Source organism: Colossoma macropomum, unplaced genomic scaffold, assembly GCF_904425465.1.
Source record: "Colossoma macropomum unplaced genomic scaffold, Colossoma_macropomum, whole genome shotgun sequence".
Classification (NCBI taxonomy): Eukaryota; Metazoa; Chordata; class Actinopteri; order Characiformes; family Serrasalmidae; genus Colossoma; species Colossoma macropomum.
Window position 1 is genome coordinate 20800387 of NW_023494804.1, and position 15926 is coordinate 20816312.

At 38.3% G+C, this 15926-nt stretch overlaps 1 protein-coding gene across 3 annotated transcripts in view; it reads left to right on the forward strand.

The window, feature by feature from the left end:
- The first annotated feature begins 1593 nt into the window (after positions 1 to 1593).
- LOC118824818 (rab GTPase-activating protein 1) overlaps positions 1594 to 15926 on the forward strand; it is a 126583-nt gene continuing 112250 nt past the window's right edge. For 2 of the 3 annotated variants that reach the window (XM_036595239.1, XM_036595241.1), the window contains exon 1: positions 1594 to 1703. The gene's annotated coding sequence lies outside the window, so the exon portion shown is untranslated. The remainder of the gene's footprint in view (positions 1704 to 15926) is intronic. The other variant, XM_036595242.1, reaches the window with a different exon arrangement.

Consider the following 15926-nt stretch of genomic DNA (forward strand, 5'->3'; position numbering starts at 1 on the left):
CTTTGCTGTAATAGAGACATAAGTTATGAAATAGATCAAGTTGCTAAACCTTTTCGTGTGGGGAAGTAAGCCTGGGACACTATCCTATTGCACTGTGCAATAATATGCAAATTTCAGTACAGAGCAACGTAATCTGCTGCAATATTTGTGACACTTTTTGAGGGTGTGAAATGGTCTTAGGACTATTGACTGGGAAAAGCTTCAATAAAAAATAACAGTATGGGCCTTTATTTCTGCTCTCCTAGTGTGGGAAAAAAATATCTGATATTATTTGTAATCTTTTACTGACTTTTTTCATGAATTTTTATTTATTGAGAAAACCTTACATTAACATAGGTTTAATTTATTTATTAGAATAAAAATGAATGTTGACCTTAATGTTCACATTACAGGTTCAGAAACTGGACCTGACTGTAAAAAGTGTTTGAGCAGTTGCACTTATAGTCCTAAAAAATCCCTGAATTGCACTAAAACTCTAAAAAAGAGAAGTGCAAGTGTCTGTGTGGAAAGCTGTTTTAGCTGCAATCCCCAGTTATTCATTTCAGAAATTCAATTTGAACAAATAAATGTGTTAATAGTATGGATGGAATTAGGATTATGAAAAAAAAAGAAATTATTCTGTTGTCGAAATTTCAGTAGTAGAAGTAACGATGTAGCGTGTGATGTTCTCTCTAGTAAGAACTCCTGACTTCTTTCTGTGAATTGAAACTGAGAGGAATGATTTTTACTAGTATTAATTAACATTTTAATTAATAACATGTGCGAACTCACTTTCTAGAAGAAAAAAAGTAAACTTTGAATTGACCATTCTGAATATTGAGAACTAAAATTATACATAAAAAATATAATCCTACTAGTAAAAAATTCATGTTCGATTATTTTTTTTACTCACACTAATAACTTTGTACCTGTCCAGACTGATGGTTATATCGTTTTACGTAATTGTGGATTCCTAGGGGGCTCTTAAGGTGATATGGTGATTATTTTTATTAAGATGTGGCCACACATTACTATATTGATGTCACAAGTTACTATATTGAGGCCTAAAATTACTATACTGAGGCCACAATTTACTATATGGAGGCCACAAATTACTGCATTGAGGCCACAAATTTCTATACTGAGGCCACATTTTACAGTTTACTATTTTGAGGTCACAATTTACTATATTAAGGTAACAAATTACTATATTGCGGAGACAATTTACTACATTGAGGCCACAAATTAGTATATTGCGGTCACAATTTATTATTTTCATGGCACAAATTCCTATAGTGAGTCCACGGTTTGCTACATTGAGGCCACAATTTGCTACATTAAGGCCACAAATGGGTATATTGCGGCCACAATTTACTACATTGAGGCCACAATTTACAATATTAAGGCCACAAATTACTATATGTAGGCCATAGGTTTTGAGAAACTTGATTCATTACCTCAATATATTAATTCGTGGCCACGTCTTATTTTTAAAAAATCACCATGTCACCTTATGGGTTCCGTAGTTTCCATAAGGAGGAAAAAAACTAAAAAAAAAATAAAAAAGATAAGCATGAGAACGGACAGCGTTTGTAGCGCTGCGCATGCGCAGTACGTGCAGGTTCCGCTGTTTGTGTTTACGGCGGTTCTGCTGCTAAAGCTGGGCGATGTTATGTCAAATCTCTCCGGAATAAAAATAAATAAACCATCTTCTCTTGAAACAGGTAGGACATTTGGCCAGGTTGGTTTTGTGTGTGTTCCTTTCAGATGTAGTCTGCGCTGTGCTGCGCCCGTAATTATATATTCCGAGCTCTGTTACTGACTGTGTGTGAGTGGTGAACGTTAATGTAGTTAACGTTATATTGTGTTAGCTTGCTAGCGTTAGCAGCCATACAGACAGCCAGCAGCACTCAGTCTGGGCCGAGGAGTGCTGTTTCTGCTTTATTCTTTACCAGATACCAGAGGTCTGGACGTGGTTCAGATGGGCAGTGGCATTTTTTATGTAAAAGTAGCTGCTGGTGTCCGTTTTGTGCGTGTTTATAAATCTCCATTCTGCAAAACACACTTGCTAGCTCGAAGCTGAAGTCAGCTGCTTCTTCGCCAGCTTCTCGTACGAATTTATCCGTTCCACCTTAAATGGTGCAGCAGTTACATTGTGGCGCCTGACAACAGGATGTAACTGCTGCACCATTTAAGGTGGAACGGATAAATTCGTACGAGAAGCTGGCGATTAGGAAGCCAACTTCAGCCTCGTCAAATCACACTCGCTAGCCGGGTAGTTTTAGCTTAGCTAGCTAGCTAGCTATGTTATGTTAGCCACTAGCCGTCAGTTAAACGCTTTAGTGGCTTTAGTTTTAGGACAGGACACTTTGTCGTGTGTTTGGAGACTGTTTTTGCAGATTGTCATTTGAATTATTAGCGAGTTAAAAGGCCAGGCTATTTTGCTAGCGACTGATGAATTTGGGTTCTTTTATGGTAGCCCACATGAAGGCATGGTAAAAAACACCCAACCTTCCAGCTAATGTGCTCATAACATTCACAAAAAGCCACAGAGGGTGATTTTCAGTGAGGATGGGGACACAACACAGACTGTCATGCCCGCATTTTAACAGCAGAACAGTCTGTAGGTTCATTCCCCTAGCCTTGCATGTTGCATGGGCATGGCCATGCAGCGCTGACCGCACCTCACAGCACCATAAATGGCTGTGGTTTCTGAGCCTCATCTGCTTTCTGTGAACTGTTTCATACAGTGTGATTGGATCATTACTTCGCAGCTGCAAGCTAGAGTATCAGGCTGGTGCCGCAGGGACAGCATAAGAGGAGTTTAACCCATGTGTTATCCACCCAGCTGTCTTTACAGCTGTCGTTGTGAAAGGTTTCACATGTGTTCTGTGTAGGTGAGGGATGTAACGATGCAGACGTTTTCAGATTCGATACGGTTCTCCATTCTGAGGTCAAAAGTTGATTTGATTTCCGATATTTTACGTGTTAAAAATGTCTTGACTCTACAAAGCTCTAATTATACAGTATGTTTGCCGTATGCACATTGGTTTGACTTATGCCACCTACAAGTCTCATCGGAAATATTATAATAATTGACATTGTTGAAAAATCACTAATATTGCTCAAAAAAAAAAACATTTTCCACTGAGCGTCCCTGAATACTCTGAATTACAAGGTATTTAGGGAGTCAAAATATTAGTATTGCTACATGCAAAGCTGACCCTGTTGTACACTGAGCTGACAACAAAAGACTGGCAATCACACTGAAATACCCAAACCAGTAAGCTTTGTCCCGTGTGGTAGTTAAGAGACTTTTGAGCTGAGTTGCTGGCGCTGGTATGTAATAGTGTGAAGTGTAGTAGTAGATTTACATGTGTCATTTAAATATGCAGGAGTGTTAGCTTTCTTTTAGCATGTATGTAGCAATTCATATTTTGACTGCTAAACAAACTGTAATTCAGATTACAGATTCCTATCTCTCCCCTGTGTCAAATGTCAATCCAGTGACACTCAGTGAAGTGATATAAAACGTATCGACCTTGGAACGTTTTTGTTAACCGCAGGGCACAACCCACAGAGTAGTAGTAGGTGATATACTGGTTCATTTGATATACTGGTTGAAATTTTTCCTAAGGTAGTTTTGTCCTAACCGTTATACAGGTATGCTGTAAATACGTGCAGATAATGTGACGTACAAATGGTGTAAACAACACCAACGTTATCCCGTTTAGCTGAGTGACTGAGTCAGGAATATGTCAGTCATGTTTCTGATAAAAATCTAAAAGCAGCAGACCCTCAAACCCCTCTCACTGTCCCCTCTGTTGCATTTGAAGTAGTCTAATTTGAGGCCATGGTCACAAAGTTTGGGGTTTGGGGTTAGCCTTAGCCTTACATAGACACCAGACTGTTTCCTCTCGTATCGCCTGAGAAGCTGCGTAACTGTCAGCTGCAGACGGTCATGGCCTTGTGTATGAAATGAGCCGTGGACCAGCTTGTACTGAAGCATGAATGACAGTATTATTTTGTAAATTCCAGCAGTGTCTGACAGTCAGCGGCACAAATGTTACAGGAATTCAGAAATTTGACCAAGCTGAAATTGGCTTCTTATTCTGACAAAAAGCTGCCGAATAAGAAGCCAACTTCTTCAGACAGGAAACACCATTTAGCTGTTTTTGCCTGGCCTGCATGGCTAGTTTTAGAAAGCAAAGTTGACCATGGCTTCAACTAACGACTATTTTGATAGTCGATTATTGAAACGAATAATTGACTGTATGGATTATTACAATTAGTAGATCTTATTTCACTATTGGCTTTTAAATGTAGCTTAAAGTTGTTTTAGGCATGTTCAAACTAACAATAAAGACAATAAAGATGAATACTTCATTCAAAGATACATCTTTTAATGAACTTTACTGCTGATTCAAAAGATAAATAAACATTATGATATGCATTGTTTCTGTCAAAATTTAAAACCAAAGTTAAGGATAAGTAGCAGCAATGAAAATAAGAAAACTACAGCAGTTTTCTCTTGATCAAATGAATCAAACCATCTGCAGAAATTTAAAAGAAATAAAGAAGAGGGCAAGGATAGAAAAGTCCATTCTGTGTTTAAAATCAGCATTTTCACAGGAGTTGTAGTTTTTTTGTGATTTAGAAAATATCAAATTCTTCGGTGTTCCCTAGACTTGTGCATTTGGCAGCAACACATTCTCCAGCCCTAAGTGTCACCTTGACAATGATGCAACATTTAAGATGGTAAATTTAGGGCACATTTAAGTACTACTTAAACCATCATGAAAAGAGGAAAAACTCATCTCAGTATAGAAACTGAGAATGTTTTGGATTAAACTATGTGGAAGACCGCACTTGCAGGGCTACCGCAGTGTTAAGACATTTGATTACCGTTTCCCACAAGAATATCCATTTCCGGAATGTTTTTTGTTTTGTCCCCAAAACTGTGGCTTTCTGTAATACCACTGTCCCCATTACTGTGCAGCTCTTTATTGTTTTCAACAATTTATTGATCAAGAGAAAATGTATTTCAAAGTAGAAGAAACTTGAAGGAACATGGCTTGTTCTAACGCTAACATTAGCTAACTGCTAGCTAGCTAACTGCTAACTAAATTGCAGAGATAAGTCGTCACTCCGGCGGTAACGCTTACATGTCAGGGCATTCAGAGTCAGCGTGAAAACCATGTGATGATGTCACCAGCTAATCAACAATTAAATTCGTAACAAATGGCAGTAAATTTGGTCATTGATTATTTGTTGCACCTATAGTGTTGATGTAGATTTGGTCAGTTTCATTTTTACTATTTCAGATTTACTCTGGTTGTTAAAAATGCTTCTTATTAATCCTTTTATTGAAGAGAGATATCTCAGATAAATGAGCCATTGTTAACCTACAAAAATAGGTTTACTTAAGCATCTAAAATGGTTTTATTTGAATATATGCTGTAATATATATACTAAAACTGCCAGAAATTTTAATTATACAGTGATATAAATTTTAGGCCAGAAATGCTAATGGAGGTGTGGCTGAAGAGATGCCCAGAAAAAACACAGGGCCGTATCAATCATACAGTTTTAAATTTCCATACACTGTTTTGAACCTTCATTTTTTTTGCTACTATTTAAATTGTTACACCTTTACTGTAGGCTGTGAATGCTGGAGCTGCATTGTGTTTCACCATCATTACCTGTCATGCTGTGACTCATTTTAAAACTAACTGCCATATGTGCAGTAATCAGCTGACTGTTATGAAGTGTAATCTTGCCGTTTGTTATTGGTACAAAACAAAGTAGGCCTGTTTAACAGCCTGCTTGACCCGTTTTTTGATACAATGGTCCTGCACACTTGGTGAATATTGTTTTTGCCAAGCTGGCAGGTAATGGCGTAATGGACTGTTGCTTTGGTGTTGTACACACCTGCACTTTGACAAACCATGTGCACTTATTTAATAGTCTTTTAAAGTCTTGTGGCAGTGTGCAGTGGATCTTTAATAACCACTAATGTGGCTTGGTTGTGATAGAAATTCTGCAATATTTTGCATATAAGTTAGATGCTGTAATATCTGCTGGTGAGAATAAGGGCTACAGTTATTGGCCGTGAGACGCACGCGTTTAGGTCTAAACGACCTACCAATGAACCTGGACGCTTGTAAAGTGTCCCGCTACTTCAGCTTTACTGACTACAAACACTCCAGATCGGCAGCGGCAGTTTACTTGAATTCAAAAGAAGAAGAGCCACCGTTACTGCCAGTCTGCGTGTGGAAGTCGAATCACTTCTAAGGTGCTCTTACTGCACTTGTGTGTCAGACAGCAACCCTAACCGAGCCACCCTAACCCAGACGGCCCAAACTAGCGAGAACTGATGGAAAGTTAAAAGGTAAATAACCGACTTGGTCAGTTAACTAAACATGATCAGTAACGACAGTACTTGAATAAAATGATACGAGTGGAGTCGTGTTCAGTTTACAGCAGCACAGTTTTTGTAGCAAAATAATCGTGGTTCTGTCTTACCTACAGGCAGCCTATTCTCACCCATTTTTACTGTGTAGCTTTGAAATTCATGCCGTGTTAAGTGCAACCGGTTGAGGAAGCAGACGAATGGTTCCCAATAACCGACTCTTTTTAACTGGTCTATATTCTATATTTTCTGTAATTGAAGTGTGAACGGCTGACCAGTTCAGTAGCGAGATAAACAACAAATGACTAATACTGAACAAAAGCAGAACCAGTTTTCTGTCTTTGCTCCTCTCAAGGCTCTCATGCAGTGATGCCGAAAGTAAATTAAAAAGGTTTTATGTGAAACATTTTTATGTAATAGCATTCATAACCGCTAACAATGTGAAACTACTTCACCAAAGCACAAAGCCATTCAAGACTGTGCATTACTGCAGTTTTATCACACGGCCTTGAGTGGCTTATTGCTTTAGTGAAGTAGTTTTCAAAATTTTTTTTTAAATAAAAAAAAGCCATTTCTTTTCTATTCATTTGAATAATTATTCATTATAATCAATGTAAACAAGTATTCTGGCAATGAATGTCGTTCCTTTAGAATATTGTATTGTTGCCACGTGACCATGGCTGTTACATCCATACCGATAAATGATGCACTATTCAGCTATAGAAGCTGGAATTTCAAAACTTACAAAGCGCTCTATTTAGGGAGTTGAGATTCAACCTGAGTTTAATTCTACTTCTGACTGAAACCGTGTGTGTAAGCCATGAATCAAATTTACAGTAAGCTTTAATTCAAGCTTATGATAATAATGATGGAGTTGCTTAACCTGTCAACTATCTTTTAGCCCGTTAGCTAGCTGACCAGCCTAGTTCTAGTTAAGAAGCCCCTCAGTTTAAACAAAAAATGGTTTCTTACTTCATCGGTACACATGGTGGTCCATGCGAGCAGCATTATAGTCAAAGATTTTTTCGTTAACAGCACAAGGGTTCTTCGTGGTGGAGTATTGCAGTGTTCAGTTGTTGTGAGGTGGTCATAGGTGTGCGTATACGGTGTATTTTACAAAAGCTCAGAACGCAGCTTAGCCAATCAGATTTTAGGACCGGAACTAGATCTGTTTTATAATTATCGTTACAACAGACGTTACCACAAACATAATTCATAGTTTAACTAACCACCAATAATGCAGTTTACTCTACCATGGCCTTTTAAAGGGCCTCTTGCAACTGATGTGTAACAGTAAAATGCTGCTGTCGGAACAAAATCTTAGTAGGCAGGGATCAGAAGAAGAAGTTAAAGCTAGCTGCTATGCAGCAAAACCCAGTCACTTTAGCTTTGTTGTTTTGCTGTCACGCTGAAGCAAGCTGGAGTTCCATAGCAGGTCAGCATTTATTTTCAGTTCCATGTGCTAAACTTAACATGAAGTAAAATAAGCAGAAGGTGAAGAGTCTTGTGGTAAAGCTAGCATTACAGTGCATAGCAGAGAAAACTAACAACTTCTCTCTCTCTCTCTCTCTCTCTCTCTCTCTCTGTCTTTCTCTATTTCTTTCTCTCTTTCTCTCTCAAACAGAAAAAAACTTACTATTGGTGTGCACATTTGCACACTTCTTTAACATGAATTTCCCAACATGTTTTAAAATGTTTAATGATCACTTAGTCTTCTCTGATTATCCCTCTGAGTTCTTTTTCCAAAACAACGATTACCTTTTACAGATCGCCATTGGATTACTTGTCCATAATCATTGATATCTGATAAATCACTCTGTCTCCCACGCCTATTATGAAACAGACAGTGTAGTGGATAACACATTCGCCTTAGTGGTGGTAGATATGGAAAAAAATAGAAAAAGATTACACAATATGTCACAGTACGTATTTTGTCTGACATATGATGGGTTGGAACAGACGAAAAAGAAACAGTAGTGCCACATTTAAAAACGCAAAAACTATGAATACAGTGGTTTGTATTTAATGTTTCACCCAGTTTAGATGTCGGTGATTGTTTTCTTGGTTTGCCAAGTACATTATTTTGTATGCTGTCGTGTGATGAGGCAGGAATAGAAGACCCGGGGGGGCAGCCATGAGCCCAGCGGGACTGATCCAGATGTTTCTAATCTATTTAGATGCTCTGAGGATTCACAGAGAAAGCTAACCAGTCCCCTGGCCTTCCACTGGTCTGTAAAATCGTGGCTAGTTAAAGGATTTTTTTGGCCAAATGTCTGTGTAGCATATGGTATTTTACCATGGACATTAATTTTGATAAATTTTAATATCTGTAGAAAAGAACAGAAAAAGTGTTGACTTGAAACTCCCTTAAAATATAAGCTGTTAGACAGTTACAGTTCTAGAGTTCCATCAGTGAAACATTTATGTAGAACATATATTTTTGTAGAGAACATTCATGAATTCTTCAGAAAGAGGAATTAAGTTGTAAGTTAAGTTGTAGTTCTGTATAATTTGTTTTGTCACTGATAGTTTTCCACAACTAGTTTTCCAGAGGGAAGAATTTGTGTAAGTGATTTTTTCAGCAGGTTTTCTGTTCTTTTTCAAGTTCAGGGAAAAGGGTTGAAATTGATGTCCATGGTGTACAATGCAGATGTGGTGGTTGGAGGTGAAGTTAAAAAAATGCTGGAGAATTTCTTTAAAGCTCTTTTATGGCCTGTGATTTGGATGGCCTGTTCAGAGATGTGTCTGGCTTTAGATTAAAGTGTGATGGGGAGGTGATTGGAGAGAACTTAAATAAGCAATCTTCTGCCTGGCGTATAACTGTGAGCCAAACCAGAGACGTGTTATGTAACACTCAGGGTGTAGAGTTAATAATCACTCGAGCAGCCACAAAGTTAAAACACAGAGAGTGGCCAGTTATCGTTATATAAACAAACCTGTTTCCAAAAAAGTCGGGACAATGTGCAAATCATTGCCATTTGTTTAATTGAAAGTAGTACGAACACAACATATCAAATGTCATAACTGAGACATTTTTTGAAAAATACATGTTTTTGAAATTGATGCCATCAACTTTCAAAAAAGTTGGGACAGGTGCAACAAAACACTGGTAAAGTTGTGTAATGCTAAAAAAAAAAACACCTGGTGGAACATCTTACAACTAATTAGCTTAATTGAGAACAGATGGGGAGGGGCTTTTGTAGTGTAAATCGCAGCATGGTCCCAAACACTTCTGAAAACCACTGTCTGTGAATGCAGTTCATCACTGCGTCCACAAATGCAAGTTGAAAATCTACCATTCAAAAAAGACACCATATACAGTATAAACATGATCTAAAAACACTGCCGCCTTCTCTTGGCCCGAGCTCTTTTAAGATGGACTGAGGCGTAGTGGAAAAGTGTCCTGTGGTCTGACAAATCGAAATTTTAAATTCCTTTTGAAATTCATGGACGCCATGTTCTCAAGGCTAAAGAGGAGAGCGACCGTCCTGCTTGTTATCAGCGCACAGTTCAAAAGCCAGTATGTGTGATGGTATAGGGGTGCATTAGTGCACGTGGCATGCCTGACTTGCACATCTGTGAAGGCGTCATTAAAGCTGAATGATATATATAGGTTTTGGAGCAACATATGTTGCCATTCAGACAACGTCTTTTTCAGGGAAGGTCTTGCTTATTTCCGCAAACCACCAGCAAAACCAAACCACATTCTGCATGTATTACAACAGCATGTCTCTGTAGTAGAAGAGTCTGGGTGCTAAACTGACCTGCCTGCAGTCCAGACCGGTCACCCACTGAAAACATTTGGTGCATTATGAAACAAAAAATGCGACAAAAGGAGACCCTGAACTGTTCAGCAGCTGAAAGCCTATATCAAGCAAGAATGAGAAAACATTTCACTTTCAAAACTACAGCAGTTGGCACCCTCTAGTTAGGGTTAAACGCCTGAGCACTTACAGGGTGTTGGTAAAACAAAGAGGTGATGCAGCGCAGAGCTAAACCTGCCCCATCCTAACTTTCTTGAAATATGTTGCTGGCATCAAATTCAAAATGTTTTTTGAAAAGCAACGAAATGTCTCAGATTCAAGAGTTGGTATGTTGCCTTTGTACTATTTTCAGTTAAATATAGGGTTTAAATAAATGAACATCAACATTTTATTTTTTTTTTTTTTATTTACATTTGGCACAGTGTCCCAACTTTTTTGGAAACAGAGTTGTACAACAGCTGAGCTTACTCCTCTCCTGTGTGTGATGATTGTGGTGGTGATGATGGGGGAGTTTCTCTCGTGTCTGTTTTGTGTAACTGTGTGACAGTGTGTTGTGGGGCTCAGCTGACTGACTCTCTCCCTCACAGCAACAGCAACAGCACATCACAGAGGGTAGTTGCGCCAAGGGGCAAAATAAAGATAGAAATCTGCCCAGAGAGAGAGAGAGATAAAGACCAGGACAACAGCCTAGTTATGTAGATATTGAGTGGTAATGCATATGTGTAAGCCGCTGTTATATTTTTATATTGTTAGCTAAGAAACGGAAAAGAGCCTTTTGTATTATCAGTCTGATATTGGAATTACAGTCACTAGTCACCAGTAAAACACTAATTATTGGTTATTGATGGTGGTATCGGACACAGTGACATTAGTTATTGGATATTGGTAGTGGTAGTGGGCACAATGACATTATTTATCTCTTATTGACATTGGCATCGGCCACAGTGGCCTTAATTATGGGTCATTTATAGTAGTTTGGGCCACAGTGGCCTTAATTATGGGTTATCAATAGTTGCATCAGCCACAATTGCATTAATTATGGTTAATCAATAGTAATATCTGCCTCAATAATGTTATTTATTGGTTATTAATAGTGGTATTATTGGCCACAGTGACATTTATTGTCGGTTACTGATAGTGGTATTGGCCACAGTGACGTTAATTATTGGCCACACTGATGATAATCAGTTAGAATTCACACTACTTAAATAAGCAAAAATAAACTTGGTGCATTTCTGGAAAGTATTTTTTCCTTTATATTTCTGTTTTAAGTAAATTGAATTTACCCTTCTTTCATTTCTTCTTTTTAAAGCTCCAGTTTACTTTTGATTGATTTCAGTTTTCCAAGTTGCTTTTGCTCTGTAAATCTCCCGATTGGGCTGACCAGCTCTGCTTTGCAAGGTAGCGATTCAGAGCTGAGAAATGCAGCTGCTGGCATCACATTTGTGAATGGTCACATGTGAGGTTGCCATGGGGATGCCCAGCTGACTGGCTGTTCTGTATGGAGAAAAGGGCTTTTGCTCCCTCAGAGTCTCTCTCTCTCTCTCTCTCTCTCTCTCTCTCTCTCTCTCTCTCTCTTTCTCTCTTTCTCTCTTTCTCTCCATCCCACCCTCTTCCTCTCTCTGCCTTTTCATCCAGAGAAACATCAGCTTGTGTTTCGTTTGCCCTGCTCCTCTGTCCATTTGGCTGTAGTGTCCCATGGCAAAGAGAGAGAGAGAATGAAAAGAGGGAAGAGTCTTACAAGGCAGCTATTATAAAAGTGTGGAAGCTGGAGAACAGAGTGTTAGTGTGAGCAAGCATGAAGCAGCAGCCTGTGTGCGTGGATGCTTTCATCCCTACCCTTCACTGGTAAAGCAGCGCTCAATCACATTTACTTTTATCACCTGTCTGAAGGAAATGTGAGCAAAATTAATCTTTTAACACAGTGCGTGTGTTATTTTATTACGCTGGGTAGTTCTTTTTTAATACAACGTAGTATTGCCATAGTTTTGCTAGTATTAATCAGGAGTCCACATTTCAGCTTTTGACCACTGAACGCAGAACCTGTGGTCTGAGTGGCTACTTGCCTTGGAGATTTTTTTGTGTTGTGTCCCTTTTAACAAACCTCTTTGGTCAGACATCATTAACTGTAACCACTTCGATAGCTGAGGTGGCGGTGTGGTGAATGTGGTGATTCCCCTGTTGCCACAGATGCTGTTCCACTGGCTAAGTTTTGATAATATCACGCTACGAAATAAGGTCTTAAATAAAATTGTGTTAAATAAACTGCCGTAAAACTGAGAGGCTCTCACTGATAGATGCACATACCTAATTTCTATATCAGATCAGAAGCACCACCTGTCACAATAGTGGAAATTTTCTTATTAATATAAATTTCTTAATAAATATTTCTTTTTCCAAATCAACATCTGGCTGTTGTGTGTATAATGTATGTACGATGAACGTTTTTCTATTGTTTTGGCTATAGATTCTTAATTTTCGCCACAAGATTAATTGACTTAGTGGCCGAGTAACCAGTGCAAATTATTATGTCTATTTTAATTTCTGTTTATCCTGATATTAATACATGTAGGTCCAAGCATCCACATTTTAATATATATTTAGTAATGTTATTAATTGGTGTTAAGCCTATTGGTAGACTAATATGATAACAAATTTATTGTTTTCTAAGTCCACTTCACATTTCCAGTGTATCCCTTCGATTTTTTTAGGTTGGGCGGTAAATCCTTCAAAGCTACTGGAGGTGTTGTGTGCTCTGGCATCATCAAATGCAGAATTGAATCATAGCGCGGGATAATTTTAAAAATACATTAAAACAGTGTACATGAGAATACACCAAGTTTTATATTCTCTTTAGTTCTATTTCCAAAAAGCGTGGTTGTTGTATTAAAAATGCTTTTTATCGTATTGCAGCTCAAGTATAGTGGTAATATTGTATTGTCTGGCCGTTAGTGATTACCACCCCGTATCATACATTGTACAGTGCCACTTTTCTTTTGTGTTAGTACCTCTCTAGGGGCCTGCTCTGAGGCTGCGTCCATTAGAACATAGCACAATACGCAGACTCAGGAAAACAGCACTCAACCAAGCCCATTCACCAGGCAACAGCCTGCCGGTCACTTCCTCTCCCTCTCAGCCCTCACTGACTGAACTCTCTGACCTACGGCTCTTTTTACAGGGACACAGAGTGATGCACAAGGAGAGAAAATGATGCACAAGGAGAGAAAACCAAAATAAATTTTAGAAATGTATTGTAAATTATTATTAATAATAGTATTGAGAATGCATTGATGTTGAATTATGGGGCAATTATAATAATAACTAATACTAACACCTTGTCATGGCGTAGCCTTGATAACAGTATCTACAGATGCACAATAGTATCAATCATTTTGCTATGGTATTTTTCAAATTAAAGGCGTTTATGAGTGTTAAATTGTCTTGAATTGTTACATTTATTCACATTGCCTTAAATTTTAGGATGCAGAAATTTTTTTAAAGAACGTATTTGTGATCATGTCACTCAAGAAATTGCATTTTTAAAGTAACATTACCTTTTTAATGAGCTATACTGTTGTATAAAACTCTTTGTGATTTAATTTCCTCTCATTAAATACAAGATATTCATTTTTCTGTAGGTTTTAAGGAGAGTTCTGAGGACATTAGAAATAAGAAAATCAAAGTTAAAAATGGGACTTTCCAAAACAGCAGTTTCCAAAATTGGACTTCTAACAACCATGCAAGACCTGGTAGACAGATAAACAGCACTTAAAGCTTTCATCTTTGACAGAGTGAAGAAAATCAAGCTGCTTCAGATCAGAATCCACAGGTGTTTATGTCCGCCCTTCCACTGTGAAAAGACAACTCAGCACTATGGGTTTGAAAGGATGTGTAACTGTTAAGAAGCTCTTACTGAAAAAAGGAAATAGACAATCTAGCAATCAAACTGCTGGTGTTCTCAAAACAGTGGCAGAAAATGCAGGCAACTTCTAAGACTGAACAGTGGAGCTGTGGAAAAACATCCTTGCAGATTTATTGAACTGAAAGAGTGGAAGCTCTAAAAAGGCAAAGAGTGGACAAACTGAATGAATTACACTTGTAGATTTAGTAGATTTTAAAAACTCTTAAATGTAGCTTGAGGATTCCTTCAGACACCCCTGTGTTGTCCGTCTCCTCGTGTGAACGTGATGCCATCTTCCCTTTCTTCTGCTTCACCATTGTTTGGAGGGAAGAGCTGCCAAATATAGCGTGCGCTTTGTTTGACCCTCTGCCAGCTTTATCTTCCTACTGCTACAGCCTGGCACCTTCCTGCTCAACTGGTTTCTTTCTCTTTCTTTTTTTTTTTTAGTTGTTTTCTCTCTCTTTCTGCCTCCCTCTTTTTTGCCTGCCTTTCCTTTTGCATGGATGATAAAAAGACATGTTGACATTGAAAGCGTGCTGTGAGAGAGTGTGCTTTGAGGCACACAGTTAAAATACCTTTTTTACTGTTTGAAACCTTTGTTTTAAAAGTCTAACACTTTTAAATAGATTGTCTCTACACTGGAACCTGTGGGTGCGACCAGTGTGTCAGTGTGTGATATTTACATGTTGCCATAGAGATGCTGTATGATTTGCATTGTGCTTATCTTAAGCTCTTCTATTCCCGTGACCACAACAGTACAGCTGGAAGGCTACTAATATTCATACCACTGTGTGTAGATTAAACGTGACAGGACAAGTTTTTGTTGGTTATTGTCTGTTCTGCTCCATTCAAGTTTCTGCTGAGTAGTTGTAAATGCCTGAAACATGAAGCAAAAGACCGATCAAGCATGTTTTGTTTAAAGCTGGAAGGTCCAGATCTTGGATCCTTGGTAAAAAGGTCTTATAGCAATACACAGTAAGAAACCAGTAGGCTACTTGTTTGTAATTCTGTGAGTGTAAATGTGCTGTTTTAAATTGGATAGTGTGGTCATAAGTCTGTGGTTACTTTGGAATGACCTCAATTAAACAACTTTGGAGTACTGTGTAGGCCTTTTTCACCTTGCATTGCTGTGGTAACATACAATACTTTTTTATTTTTCCCCAGTTTTAGTCATATCCAATTCCACCCACCTGTTAGGACTCCCCCAATCACACGATACAACCATGCTAGGAGGATGAAGGCTAGTACAGGCTTCCTCTGAGATGCATGCGCCGATTAGCATCATGTTGATAGATAGAGAGATAGAGAGATAGATAGATAGAGAGATAGATAGATAGAGGGATAGAGAGATAGATAGAGAGAACTTCATTGATCCTGGAGGGAAATTGCAGTGTTACAGTAGCAAGACATATAATTGCACATAAACTTACATATACTATGCAGAAAAATAGAAAATAGAAATAAATCTAGACATAAGTTAAAGTACTTGAGAAATAAAATAAAAGTAAAATAAATTTACATGAGACAGATTTATTGTATTTACAATACAGCAGGCACTGAGTGGTATGAGGTGAACTAAAAGCACATATAGACAAACTAACTCTGAGTTGCATCAATATTATAGTGTAAAGTAAAGTGCATAGTCAAAGTGTCATTACAGTAATTGTTGTGATATATTGCACAGTGTGTATTGACCAGAGAGGAGATACAGTGATCTGGTTCAGCAATACAGTGATCTGGTTCAGCAAAAAATGATTCAGTGAATGGGGTGGGGGGCATCCTAGCCCACCCAGAGACCAAGGCCAATTGTGCTCTCTTGGACTCCCGGCCACGGATGGCTGTAGCATCAATAGGGATCGAACTATTATGC